Below are 15,598 nucleotides of genomic sequence, written 5' to 3'. Positions count from 1 at the left end.
CCTAAATTCAAAGCAATTAGCTTAATTACAGAAAATAAAAAACAAATTACAAGATCTTTAAACTAACCCAAAATAAAAAAAAAACCTAGCCTAAACTACCAATAGCCCTGCCCCAAAGAAATCAGCTCTTTTACCTATAAAAAAAAATACAAGCAACCCCCCCAATAGTGAAACTCACCACCTACACAACCAACCCCCCCAAATAAAACCCTAACTAAAAAAATCTAAGTTCCCCATTGCCCTGAAAAGGGCATTTGGATGGGCATTGCCCTTAAAAGGGCATTTAGCTCTATTTTGGCCCAAAGCCCTAACCTAAAAATGAAACCCACCCAATACACCCTTAAAAAATCCTAACACTAACCCCCGAAGATCCACTCACCGGGAGAAGTCTTCATCCAAGCGGAAAGATGTTCTCAACGAAGCCGGCAGAAGTGGTCCTCCAGACGGGCAGAAGTGGTCCTCCAGATGGGCAGAAGTCTTTACCCAGACCGCATCTTCTATCGTTATCCTGACTTTAAAATGCGGCTCACTTTTTGGCCTCCCAGGACAAGCTCATAATACCGGCGCTATGGAAGTCCCATAGAAAAGACTATACACAATTTGTGTTAAGGCAAAGTTGATTTGTGTTAAGGCCAAAAAAGTGCGCGCTGCCCCTAAATCTGCAAGACTCGTAGTACCAGCGGTAGTAAAAAAGCAGTGTTATGAGCCATAACGCTGCTTTTTTACTCATAACGCAAGACTCGTAATCTAGCCGACAAAGAGCAGCAGCAAAAAAAATATATCTAAGGGATCATTCCTAGTAATTTATTAGGTTGAACTCAGAATTGAGTCCCAATGGCACCCTGGTCTCTAATTTGAAGCTCCACAGCATCCCTCTTTTGCGTAGAATAGTATTTCTATCGCCCCCTATTTTTGGGCGAGGTATCATGTCTATTGGTTGCCATGAAAAGCATGAGGGATCTTTGTCATGTTGCTGGGAAAAATGTTGCACTATGTAGTGGCCTTACCTACGCAAATTGTGGAAAGGTGTTCTCTTACTCTAGATCTAATGTCTCTTGTCGTCAGACCTATGTACTGTTATCCACATCTAAGGGAATTATGTGCATATATGTATTACTTTGCAAAGTGGGCTATAAACTGTTATCAAGAATATACTTATATCTCTCTAATGTTCATGAACAGGTTAACTTCAGTGTGCTTAAAGGATTATTCTCTGCGCATGATCTTTTTAATTGGCAATTATGTTTTTAACCAATGACAATGCATTAAACTGTGTATTTATACTCACCTGTGACTGGCTTACTACAGCTATGATTACGGTTCTAAGCCGAAACGCATGAACAAGCAAGCCAGCCATAGGACCTTGTTTTGTGTGACACTCTTGCTTTTATGTTCACATCAGAATAAACGTTACGTTTTAATTTCACTTTTTGCTGCTGCTCTTTTTATTTGAGCACCAGCACCCTGCACCAGTCCCTATCATCTATTAAAAAGCTCCGGGATTACATTTAGAGCACTACTGTGTCTACTCACTGGAGGAGCCACTTGATTGGCGGAAGCATCGCTCTACCCATCGGGGCCGATCACACCCATAGACACGGACCTGGATTCCGTTGGAGAATTGTGAGCTGCACTACGTTGCAGGGAAGGCAGAATATGCAGCTGGACTGGTGGTAAGCGACATGCCTTTGATCAATACACTGATACTACAGTGACTGTCTTGACACGGGCACCTTTTGTTCCACAGCCTCATTTGTCTTGATACATACCACAATAAGAGTGCCCTTTTGTCTCCTGTGGGGTTGATGTGGCATAGCCATTCTCCCCAAGAGCTGGGTCTTGCTACATTATTCTCCTCACATATATCAGAGGTCTCCCTACTTGTATGGTCTTATTTATCAGATACAAGGCAATCACAGAGGTTAAAAGTATATTAATATAACCATGTTGGCTGTTCAAAACTAGGGAATGGGAAATAAATGGACTTTTTTGGAGTTGACTGTCCCTTTAACCATGATAAATTAGGCAGGATTTAAAAAGATGCAATAGCCCATGTAAAGTATATCATCTTGCAATGTCTCATTATATAAAAACTGATGAGGTTGTCTATTTCTTTTAGTTTTATTTTCTTTAACTTTATTTCAAGTTTTTTTGTGGATATGAGTGTTGAACTGGTTTATCTAGGCTTTTTTTTTAATTACTTTATTTTGTAATTTAAAGATATATATTTTTTTTATCTATATATACATTTTTGTGATGCCAGTATCCTTGAAAGTGGAAGTGGTTCTATTTGGCAGAAATCTATGGTTTATAGAGAGAATCGGCTTTTTTATTTCAGTGGAGCTCACCACTCTTTTAAACTAGTAAAAGGTGGGAGGGTAAGTCCAAGTATAATTGTACAGACATATGTGACACCTAGAATATCTCAAGGAAGGGATGCCAGAAGGCTATACTTACGAGATGTCACATTAGAAAGTTTGGAGGAAAGCTCACCAAGTAGCAGCAGAAAGCACATGAAAATTAAATGTAGGAAAGCAAATGCAAAAAGCATGATGGGCAAAATGGGGTTGCTTCAGCTCCTAGTTGCAGAAGAGTACTATGATATTATCAATGTAACTGAAATATGGTGGGATTATTCTCATGACTTGGCAGTTAATTTAGAGGATTATACTTTATTTAGGAGGGCCAGGAGTAATAAAATGGATGGTTAAACATGACCTTAAACCTACAATGAGGGAAGATATTTATGATAATAAAGGTGATAATGTAGAGACCCTGTGGGTTGAAATAAGGAGTAGGGAAATAAATCCTAAAAAAATATTACTAGGAACTTGCTACAAGCCCGCCAACATTAGTGGCATGGAGAAAACTCAACTACTAATGAAATCAGGAAGGGCTGCTAATAATAACAGTGCTGTAATTATGGGAGATTTTAACTACTCCCACATATACTGGGTCAATGAAACTAGTAATTCAGCTAAGGGAGATACATTTTTAATGTTCTCAGGGAAAACTTCTTGTCACAATTTATAGAGGAGCCACCTAGGAAAAAAGCTTTATTGGATTAAGTGCTATCAAACAATCCAGATCTTGGGGCCGAATTATCAAGCTCAGAATGGAGCTTGATGCCCCTGTTTCCACGGGAGCCTTCAGACTTGCTGGAAACAGTAGTTATGAAGCAGCGGTCTAAAGACCGCTGCTCCATAACTTGTCCGCCTGCTCTGAGGCTGATTGACACGCCCTGCTAGTGGCCGATTGGCCGCAAATCTGCAGGGGCGGTATTGCACAAGCAGTTTACTAGAAATGCTTGTGCAATGATAAATGCAGACAGCATACGATGTCCACTCGCACTTTGGTAAATTTGCCCCATAATTTCAAACATAGAAGTAAAAAACATTTGAGTAACAGTGATCATAAAATGGTCACATTTGAAATCACTTTCCATAAGTAGTGTCTTAAAGGTTTAACTAAGACTTTTAATTTTAAGAATGCAAGATTCAATGATTTAAGGAAACCATTAAATATCAACATTAAAATTTTGTTAAATAATTTTATATATATCAACACATACCACATGGTTATAAAAGTAAAATAAATAAATCCAAGCTGATGTAGCTAAATAAAAATGTAAGGAGAACAGAATAGAGGGCACCACATAGTGCAGATCATAAACAACTTTGAATAGGTAGCTATAAGAACTAAAGAATCCTACTCACACAATGTAAAGCACTGATGTGCAACAACAGCAATCCGGAACCACACGTCGTCCGGTAGACCAGAAGAAGGTGTCACCAGTAGGGGTCCTTGTCTCACCAGGGAGAGTCCAAAGATGCCCAGAGTGGAATGGTCAAGACGAACCAGTAAGGCAGTGGTCAGCCAGCATGTCCAGAGACTCACAGTGAGCTCCAGACACCCCCCTCACTGTGAGTCTCTGGACTACAATAATTAAGGAACTGGGAAAAGCTAGCAATGATAGCTCATGGATAAATAACTGTATAAAAGATAGGGAGCAACAAGTAGTAGTAAATGGATCATATTTAGATTGGACTAAGGTAATCAGTGGAGCCCCCAGTGTCACGCCGCTGCTCCTCGAGTCATTCTGATCTGTTGCCATGGCTGTTGCGATGGACGCAATGGTAGCTTCAGGCACCGGCGATGGCGTCATTGCCACTAGCCTTCCATCCTAATGCCGGGTTGGACCTCTCCTGTGGCGCGAACCCTCACTTATGTAAGTACCTCAGTTGCTTTCACCTGTGCCCAAGTATAGGTCTAGGTGTGTGCTCCTGGGTGCTGTATTTCTTATTGCTGGATTGCCATATCATTATTGAACTCTGCCAGTCTGACCACTCTGCCTGCTTAACCCTTGTACTTCTGGATTGTTATATTGTTACTGAAAGATAGTACTACTGATTGTAGAGGTTTCCTCAACCAGTGCAGGCTGCACTTTCACAATGACCCTCATACCTTCCAGTCTCATCAGTCAAAGGTCACTTTTATTATTTCTTTATTGAAAGAAAAGGCCCTAGCCTGGGTCTCTCCCCTATTGGAACAGAGCGCTCAACTCCTAAATGATACTGATGCCTTAATTTCTGCATTATATTATGTGTTTGGGACCTCCGGCCGTGCTTCTGCTGCAGAGTACTCTCTCTCAGATCTCCGCCAGAGCAATAGAACTGTGGCACAATACACTATGGAGTTTCGCACCCAGTTGGGCTGGCAGTGCTCTTAAGGCGGCTTTTAGGAGAGGCTTGAATGAGCGCATCAAGGACGAGTCTACTTATCGTGATGTTCCTTCTTCCCTGGATGAATTCATAACACTTTGTATCAGTCTGGATTCTCACTTTCAAGAGAGACAAGCTGAGAAAGATAGAATAAGCAGAATCCCTCCCTCTCATCCTCCTACTTGTCCCGGGCTCTAGTCTATCCTCTACCCCACCAGCTCCTCCAGTTACCTCTGTAGACGAACCCATGGATCTCTCCTTCCTCAATCTAACAGAATCTGAAAGACAGAGAAGAAGGAGATTGAGATTATGTTTCTATTGTTGTTCTAATTCACACCAAATGAAAGATTTGAATATATTTCTGGGAAAAGCCAATGCTTAGAGGATACAACTGGGGTACCTCTAAGCGTGGCCACTACTATCCAAGAGAACCTAGCTAAAGGTTTTATTCACCCTTCCTCTTCTCCTGCCGGGCTGGCTTCCTTTTCGTTAGTAAAAAGGATGGTGGGCTCAGACCCTGTATCGACTACAGAGCCCTAAACAACATCACTATAAAAAATCAATATCCTATTCCTTTGATTACGGAACTTTACGATGCGCTCCAAAATGCTCGTTACTTCACTAAATTGGACCTACGTGGGGCGTGCAATCTCATTCGTATCTTCCCAGGGCATGAATGGAAGACTGCCTTTAACACAAGATCAGGGCATTACGAATACCTCGTAATGCCTTTGGGCTGTGTAATGCCCCTGCTGTCTTCAAAGCATTTGTCAACGATGTCTTCCGTGATCTCATTAATCGCACTGTCATCGTCTATCTGGATGATATCCTCATATTCTCCTGCACCCTTGAGAAGCATCATGAGCATGTAAAACAGGTACTTCTTTGCCTCAGGAACAATTTTCTGGTAGCCAAACTGAAGAAATCTGAGTTCAATCAGATCCAGTTCCTTGGCTATGACATCTCGAAGGAAGGTTTTTGCCATGGATCCTACAAAGCTAACCGCAGTTCTGGAATGCCTCAACCCACCTCATTAAAGGAACTACATAGATTCTTGGGGTTCTGTAACTATTACCGCAAGTTTATAAAGAACTTCTCCCAAATAGTTGCTCCTCTCACTTAGCTGCCCAAACAAAACAGACTGCAAGAATATGCCTACTGTAGCCGTGGATGCCTTCTCTCATCTGAAAAAGGTCTTTTATTCTGCTCCTGTGCTCCGCCATCTTGATCCTGACCAGCAGTTCACTCTAGAGGTTGACGCCTCTGAGATAGGAGCCGCGACAATCTTAACCCAAAGGGATCCTTTAACCTCTAAGTTGCACGCTGTAGCCTTTTTCTCCAAACGCTTTACTCCAGCAGAAAGGAATTATGATATGGGTAATCGTGAACTCTTAGCCATTAAGATGGTCTTGACTGAATGGCATCATTGGCTATAGGGTACCGCCAACCCCATTCAGATTCTCACTGACCACAAGAATCTAACATACCTAGAGACTGCTCATCAACACAATCCCTGACAGGCCAGGTGGGCCTTGTTCTTTTCCCATTTTAACTTTGTAGTCTCTTATCTTCCTGGGACCAAGAATAAAAAGGCTGACACCCTTTCCCAACAGTTTCCTCAGTCTAGTGACTCTAAAGCTCCTATTGAACACATCATATTCCCCTCTGGTGTAGTTGCTTAATTTAACACCTCTCTACTTCAAAGACTGCAACATGCCCCGTCTAGAAAGCCTCCTGAAGCCCCCGCAGCTCCTGAAATCTTCTTTGTACTTCTGAACCTTCACACCCCTGTGCTTACCTGGCTCATGACAGCAGACTTTCAGGACATTGTGGTTTGACAAGAACCTTTAAGCTTCTTTACCAACATGTATGGTGGCCTACCAGGAAGTCTGACCCTCAGGATTATGTAAATGTATGTAATGACTTGTGCTGCCAAATAAACCCCCTGATCCTTGCCGCATGGCTTACTCCAACCGTTGTCCATTCCCAAACAACCTTGGATACGCATAACCATGGATTTTGTTGTAGATCTCCCTCCTTCTGACCATCATACAGTTATCTGGGTTGTGGTGGATCAATTTTCAAGACTTACTCATTTCATACCCTTAAACTAGCTACCATCTGCCCAAGAATTATCAACTCTTCTTCTGTTAAATGTGGTACAACTTCTTGGCATTCCCGTGAATATTGTTTCTGACAGAGGTCCTCAATTCATTTCTACCTTTTAGAAAGCTTTTTGCAAATTGATAGGAACCACTGTTTCCTTGTCTTCTTACTGAACTCTGCCTGTCTGACCACTCTGCCTGCTTAACTCTTGTACTGCTGGATTGCCATATTGTTACTAAGCTCTGCCTGTCTGACAACTCTGCCTGCTTGTTTTCCTTTATTGCTGACACCTGCCTGTTCCTGACCATTCTATTGGTTTCCCCTGAACTGCTATTCTGCTGTCTTGACCATTCTCTGCCTTCATCTTATTGCTGTGAAGGACTAACCTGTCTACAGTGAGTACTGCTTACCTCATTTCATAAACTCACTCTGTTCTGGGATATTTCCTATCCTTCAACTTGACGCCGGGATAAGAAGACTACTGGCCAAGTTTGGTCTTATAGAGAAATATCCCACTATTATTACACCCAGGGATCAGTACTGGGCCTTGTTCTTTTTAATATTTTTATTAATAACTTGGAACAAGGATTAAATAGCAACGTCTCTATTTTTGCAGATTATATAACGTTGTCTAAGGTTTAAGATCAGAGCAGCATGAACTTGCTTTAAAAGGGGGTCTGCAAAAATTAAAAGAATGGGCAGGTAAATGGAAAATGAGATTTAATACTCGAAAATGCAAGGTTCTACATTTTGGAAGTAAAAATAAATAGGAAATCTATTATTTAAATGGCTAAAGTTAGCCAAACAAAGAAAGAAAGGGATTTTGGACAAGTAATAGATAACAAGTTAAAGATGGGCACACAATGCAGGGCATTGACTTCTAAGGCTAAGAAGATACTATCATGTTTTAAAAAAGGCATTGATGCAAGGGAAGAAAGCATAATTCTGTCACTATATAAATCCCTGGTAAGACCACACCTTGAGTATGGAGTGCAGTACTGGGGACCGATTTCAAAATAAGACATTGCAGACTTAGAAAAAGTTCAGAGAAGGTATACAAAGCTAATAAGGGGAATGGAGAATGTAAGCTATGAGGAGAGGTTAGCCAAACTAGGTCTGTTTTCTCTAGAAAAAAAGGCTCTTGATAGGTGACATGTTTACTTTATATAAATATATTCAAAGCCCATATACAGAGATGGCAAAAGCTCTGTTTATTCCAAGAAAAGTGTCTGAGACAAGAGGTCACAATTTAAGGCTGGGGTAAAGGAGATTTAATCTACTGCGATGTAAAAGTTTTTTCACTGTAAGAGCAATAAAATTGTGGAACTCCTTACCAGAGGAAGTAGGGAATGTGAACACCTTAGATACATTTAAAAATAGTTGGATACCTTTCTGGCTAGAAACAGAATTCAGGGATGTGATTGCTTGTGTTAAATGGGTCACCTTTTTTAATGATATTAATTTAAGCTCAACTGTAGCTTTTTAGTAAGTATATTAGATTTGTATAGGTTGAACTCGATGGACTTCTGTCTTTTCTCAACCTCATCTACTATGTTATTATGTAAATAGTAACAGGATATATAGAGCCAGATGATCAAAAGTTTGCCACCTAAAATGTGAAATACCTCATTTAGCTTTGCAGGGACAGTCTTGGTGCAATCATCAAAGAAAATGGGCTGTTCCTGTGAGTGGCGAGTTGTCTCCTATAGAAATAACAAAAGCTTTGCTATGTAAAAGTTCACAATGGAGGAGGAAGTATACAGGAAGAACCTGGTCTCTGTTTAAACAGTAATATTATCCCTAATATGAATACAAATATGCTGTTTTCAGTGCACTGTACCTTACAATCACAGTTATTTTCATATGCATAGGTTTTCCTTTCTGAATAATTCGTTTTTTGAGTATTTTGATGAAAGCTCTCCACCTTTTAATTTGCAGGAAAAAAAACAGGCAGATCTGTAATATGAACATTTTTAGATAATTGCACTTGGATTTAAGAGACAATTTCATCCATGCCAATGGAACACCCATGTTCAGCTCATTTAATGATTAAAAAACAACAATGCTTTTTATTTTGTACTTAAATATGAACTTCCATGTGTTTTTTTGCACATCCACTGTACTTAAATTAAGATTTATGCTGCACATATTTAAATACAGTTTATTCCTGTATAATTTACATACAAATGTAATGTTTTTGCTAAAATAAATTTTTCTGTGAAAATTTCTGTTATGCTTTTTGATCCACCTTAATAAAACAAATGCTTCCTGAGTATATGTTTGTGTAAATGGTTCAATTTTTTATTTGTATGATTTTCAAATTAAGATTTTCATTGTGCACTGTTTAATGTATGCATCTCCTTCCCATATGAAAATGCAGTAAACACCCCTTTGTTTTCAAGGTAAAAAGCTTAAAGAATTACACCAGGGAAATAGAAGTAATGGAGAGCATTCTTAAAGAATCTCGCCAGACCAGAGAGCTTTAGGAAGTCGGTCCAAAGACTCAACAAAACTTAGTGAAGCTAATATCGTAATGCATAACACTTAACAGTGCTAAAAAAGTTAGCACAATTAGAGACCTGAAGTAAAGTGTTAGGCTAAAATAAAAGTACTTTAAACATGTAAAACATATAAAATATTTAAAATACACTAGAAATAAAAATGAACATATATATATATATATATATATATATTATTTTTTAATTTTTTTTTATTTATTTTTTTAAATTTCCATCATTTATTGATCAAAAGCACATAAAGAAAAAGTCACAAACAACGGTGCACTCACCGTAAAGGTTTACATATTACAGTCTGTGCATTCATGTAAAGAAGTGAATCTCAATATGGGATGGAGGCATATATATCTGTAAGTAACACAGAACATAACAAATAAAATAACAAAAAACAAAACTAAACATTACTGATCATTTTCATCATCTTTGCGTTGGGAATAGTTAGTGTTTCTTTATACTAAATTTAGTAAAATCCGGGATGTATAGCTCAGTATGGAATAATCTCTAAAGTGTCACCCAAATCTAGGGACATGTTGCTAATGAGCCTGTGTAGGATATGTTTCTCGTAGTTCTTACAGTGCTGAGGGGATCCTCCGACTCCATGTCTAAAAGTCAGTCAAAGGAAAGTTGCATGAGGACCAGTGTGAGTTAATGTTCAGTTGGGGGTAATGAGTCTTCCCAGAGGAATCTTACATTCTGGAAAAATTCAAGTCTCATTCTTTTTAAGTATCCAAATTCTTCTAGGCCTAACAGTTCGTTTACTTTTGCTAGCCACATCTGTCCTGTCGGGGATATGGGCATTTTCCAATGTAAAGCTATTAGAGCTTTAGCTCCGTTAATACCAATTTGTAGCAGTTGTCTTCTAAGTCTACATGGTATTTGGGGAAGTCTATTCAGAAGGGTAATATGGGGTGTCAGGCGGAGGTCTTTGATTAACCCTTTCCTAAAATGAGTTTCTATAAATTGCCATAATTGTGTTAATATCTCGCAGTCCCACCACATGTGTAGATAACTGCCTCTCTTTTTGCAACCTCTCCAACATTGATCGCTGGAGGATGGGTAAATAGAGCGTAATCTCGCTGGAGTCAAATACCAGCGTGTGAGCACTAAAATTTAATTCAAGGAGTTTCGGAGAGGTTGAGGACTTTTTCGTGTTTTGGAATATGAACCCCCATTCCTCCCCGCTTAAAGTGTCTCCAAGTTCCTTATGCCAGTTGTTAGTATAAGCAGGTAGTTCTGTCTTCATATGAGTCTGTAATATACTACGTATTTTGGAAAGTGAGTGTGGTATTGGTGTATTGGCCGAGCAAATGTTCTCAAAAGGGGTCAATTGCCTGAGATAGTCTGTTTGAAATGGTGTTGTATTGATAAAGTGTGTGAGTTGACTATACTTTAGCCATGGATAATATGCCCCCTGTGCTACTTCCCACATGTCTTATCTACGTATGAGTTTCCCCTCTTGGACAAACTCTTTTAAAGGAGTGGTATATCCCCATTCCGTTTTTCTCTGAAAGTTTCTGTCCAACCCACCCGTTAGTTCTGCATTTAATGGGATAGGAAAAAGGGGCGATCTAGGTCCAGAGATATCCCTTCTTTTGTGTTTGATTGTTTCCCATGAGTCAAAGAAGTGTTGGTGTATCGGGAGTGTTGTGCATTGCAAGGGTCTTAAGGATTTAGGGACCCAACAAAGGGCTCCCACAAATGGGACTTTCAATATTTGAGAGTCAATGGAAATCCAAGCTTTGTGTCCGGATGTGTTATGCCAATCGTAGACTCTCTGGAGTACTATCGCATCTAAGTATAGCCGTATGTCCGGCAGGCCTAAGCCTCCCGCTGAAGTAGGCCTGTATAGTGTAGCTTTATTTATTCGTGGTTTGCAATTACCCCATATGAATCTATTTATATGGTTCTGAAGTCTCAGAGGGAACCAGCCTGGTAAGGCTATAGGTAGGGCTTGTAGCGTATATAGGATTCTTGGGAGGGTTGTCATTTTTATACATTGTATCTTGCCCCACCAGGACAAAGGTTTTGTCACCCAAGTGTTTAGGTCTTTCTGAGTTGATAACATGAGGGCTTCAAAGTTCTTTTTAAAGAGAGTGGTAGAGTTTGGGGACAGGAAAATACCCAGGTATTTTATAGCGTCTGTTTTGAGTGTAAGTGGGCAGATCTCTGCTAATTTAGAAAATTCTTCTCGTCTAAGGGATATGTTTAGTAGTTCTGATTTAGTCGTGTTTACAGCAAAATTAGAGAACCTCCCAAATTTGTTGAGCTCAAGCATTATTTCTTTCAAGGATTGGGCCGGATCCGTAACTGTAAAGAGGACATTGTCCGTGTAAAGTGCTACTTTAAAGCTATGTGGGCCAATTTCTATACCTTTTATGGTGTGGTTGTTTCGTATGTGGGCGGCCATTACCTCCATGGTAAGTATGAACAGCAGGGGGGATAGGGGGCATCCTTGCCTTGTGCCGTTTTTAATTGTAAAAGGGTGGGACAATATACAATTAGCTTTGACTTTTGCTGTGGGGTGGGCATACAGACTGAATATTCTGTTGCACATTCGGGCCCCATCCCTATCTCAATAAGTGTGTCTTTGAGGAACTGCCAATCTAGCCTGTCGAAGGCCTTCTCGGCATCTGTTGCCAAGAAGACCGTCGACACCTTATAGTGTTTGGAGTAGGACATAAGGGTCAGGGCTCTTATGGTATTGTCCCTAGCCTCCCTATGGGGTACAAACCCAACCTGGTCTGTATGGATAATATCTTCTAGCAACCTGTTCAGTCTTTTAACTAAGATCTTGCCTAGAATTTTAAGGTCCGTGTTTAAAAGTGATATAGGTCTGTAGCTTTTGGTGTCTGATGGTGTTTTCCCTTGTTTTAGGATAACTGAAATATGGGCTTGTTGCATTTCTCTAGGGAGCACTTTCCCGTCATCTATAGTTTTAAATAGGTTTAGAAGGTGTGGGGCCAGGGAGGTTCTAAATGTTTTATAGTAAATGTTAGTGAACCCATCTGGACCTGGGCTCTTCCCAGAGGGTAGCTTAGCAATCACTGAGAGGATTTCCTGTAGTGAGATAGGTGCTTCGAAATTTTCTTTTAATGTCGACTGTATTTTCGGGAGGTTGGCCTCTTTTATGTATGTCTGGAGCTCAGTCAACCTGTTTGGGGATTTATCTGATGGGAGATTATATAACTCTGAGTAATACATTTTGAATTGTTCTGCTATGTCTCTGCTTTCAATGAGATGTTGGCCCGCTGGTATCACTAATTCATGGATGTGGGATTTTGTGGTTTGTTGGTTAAGTAATCTGGCTAATCTGGGTCCTGCTCTATTACCTTCGAAGAAATATATTTTTTTCAGTGCTATGGCCTTTCTCTGTGCCTCTTTAGAAAGAATAGTGTTTATATCCTGTATAATTTTAGTTATCTGTGATAGAAGTGTTTTATTTGATGGGTTATTTTTGTGTTGTGCCTCTAGGTTGTACAGCTGTGTCGTTAAATTAGTCACTGAGGAGCGATATTGCTTTTTCATTTTAGCTGTTTGCTTTATACATTCCCCTCTGATGAACGCCTTGTGTGCCTCCCAGATAGTTTCCGGAAGTGAGTCACTAGTACAGTTAAATTGGAAATATTCAGTCAATGCTTTTTGTAGTGTTTCTTGTACTGGGGGGTAATGAAGGAGTGAATCCTCTAATCTCCAGTTGTAGGGGATTGTTGGAATCTCAGCCAGTCTAACTCTAAATGTACCGCTGAGTGGTCAGACCACGCCGTAGGTCGAATATCTGAGTCCCTCAGGAGGGATAAGTGATGTCTGTCAATAAATAGGTAATCAATTCGGGTGTATGTTGCCCAGGGATGTGAATAAAAAGTATAGTTGTATTGTGTTGGATGCTGTATGCGCCAGGTGTCTATAAGGCCCAATTCTTTTATACATGATAGGGTTGTGTTCGGTGCTCTAGATTTCGCCTGTCCGTGTTTTGTAGACGAGTCCATGATTGGGTCTAGTACAGTGTTAAGGTCCCCTCCCATCACAACCAGACCTTTCTTGTGTTCTAAGACCAGGGAGAGTACTTTTTGGAAAAATTTTCGTCTGCGACTAAGTGGGGCATAGATGATAACTAGAGTGATTGGTTTGTTAAACAGGAGACCTGTGAGAATAAGGATCCGTCCCTCTGTGTCTGTGATTTTGTTATGTAGCTGGAAATGGAGGAGTTTGTGGAGTAGTATGCTAACACCCTGCTTCTTGGTGTGGTATGCGTTATGGTAGTTTGTGGGGAAGTCTTTTGAAGTTAGAGAAGGCTCTGCACCTTCAATAAAGTGGGTCTCTTGTAAAAAGATAATTGAATGAGAGTAGGCGGCAAAGTGTTTAAGAGCAACAGATCGCTTATTTGGTGAATTGAGGCCCTTCACATTTTGTGAAATAATCTAAATTCGTGCGACTGTCATGGTCATGGGGGGCGGTAAGTGTCAGTCAATTTCATCTCACCTGAGAGTAGGGAAGACATGGAGTTCGGAGGTATCCCCCGGGGTCTTAGTGTTTTGATAGAGCTACAGAGAGGTATCAATGTTTCAAGTAATAAAAGACAACCTGGATTCTGAAATAAAAAAAACAACAGTGTTAGATATGAAATTACAATCAATCAGTATGAAAGACAAACAAAAACAAACAAACAAAAGGAATACCTTACAAACATTCCTAAAATTACTCATCATAGGATTATAGACAGAGCTAAACTATTCTAACTAAACGGTGAGTGGGTGGGGGGAAGTAGGCTGAAGGTTGTGCCTGTCCACTCTATTAAGGGTACAAATTATTCATTTTTCAAACATGTCAAACAGTGATATAAGACTCATTCGACTGGGTTTGCTGATAGAAAGCTGGATAATCTCTATATAATGCCCTTTAGCAGAGCAAAGCTATCAAGAAGAGAAGAGGAGTTAAGAGTTACTGTCATTTTTGTCATGTTATGTCCGATGATCTTGCAGGGGAGTCTGACGCCATTGTGTTTCTCCTCTTTGTAGGTCTAGTTGACCAGCTCCTTCTTTGTGGTTTAGGTGATGAAGATCTTTCTTGGCCTCCTTTTCCTGAGGTCTCAGTCAGCTTGGGTAGAGATGGTGGTGCAATATTCAGATGCCTGCAGAACTGTTCCAAATCATCTGGGTTTCGGTATACAAATGTTTTTTCGTCCTTCAGGACCTTGATGGCAAAAGGGAAGCCCCATCGGTATGCTATTCCAAGATCTTGTAAATGTAAAGTTAAATATCTGGCTTCCTTACGTTTAGCCAAGGTGATCAGGCTAAGGTCAGGATAGATCTGAATGGCATCTTCACCAAAGTAAAGTGGGGATTTCTTCCTGGATGCTTGTAGAAGGTTTTCTTTATCCTTAAACTTGTGACAGCACAGAATTACATCCCGTGGTGGCATACTGTCTGGGGGTTTTGGCCTTAGGGCTCTGTGGGCTCTGTCCAAGGCAATAGGTTCTTTTTCAGGATCTAATAAAAACTTGAACACATTTTGTAAGTAGGAGGGTAGTTGTTGTGGTAGAATTTTTTCTGGTATGCCTCAAATTCGAAGGTTCTGCCTCCGGCCTCTGTTATCGAGGTCTTCCATTTGGATCTGTAAACGTTCAATGGCTTCGGATTGAAATTGAAAAGCTTGTGTGGTATTATCTGAGGCTTTATTCGTCTCCTCCATTTGGTCCTCTAACTCCAACACCCTGTCACCCAGCTCCCTGATGTCTCTTTTAACTTCTGCAAGACCATCTTTTATAGCTTTACTCACTTGTTGCATTATACTAGAGAGGGCCGCTTTAGTGGATAGAGCTTTGAGATCTGAGCGTGTTATAGGTGTCTTATCCTCTATTGATGCAGGGGCTTGTGAGGTGTGTTCTGTAGGGTCAGAGAGATGTAGGTCAGGCTCTGTAGTCAGAGAAGTGTCATGGCTCTTGATATAGGCATTCAATTTGCCTCCTGTATTTGTATGCCCCTTTAAAAGCTTATCTCCTTTGGTTTTACTCTTTGAGGCCATCTTATGTCTAGGATCTTTGCAGTGTGATATAAGGGACCGTATTCTGTCCAGCAGTATGTATTTAAAAATTGATAGGCCGCACGATTTTCACGCTGTACAATACTGTAGTGCGCACTTTCAAATACTCTAAGGCCTTTTCTGTGCAGGTAGGTATGAATATCAGCCCAGACAATGAGTGGTCTCATGTAGAAGCAAAGCGCCTTACAGGGCTGTTATATAGGGCCTGTTCAGTCT

This window comes from Bombina bombina, chromosome 1 (assembly GCF_027579735.1).
Source record: "Bombina bombina isolate aBomBom1 chromosome 1, aBomBom1.pri, whole genome shotgun sequence".
NCBI classification, from domain to species: Eukaryota; Metazoa; Chordata; class Amphibia; order Anura; family Bombinatoridae; genus Bombina; species Bombina bombina.
The sequence above is the reverse complement of the archived record's forward strand: the minus strand, read 5'-3'. Positions refer to the sequence as shown.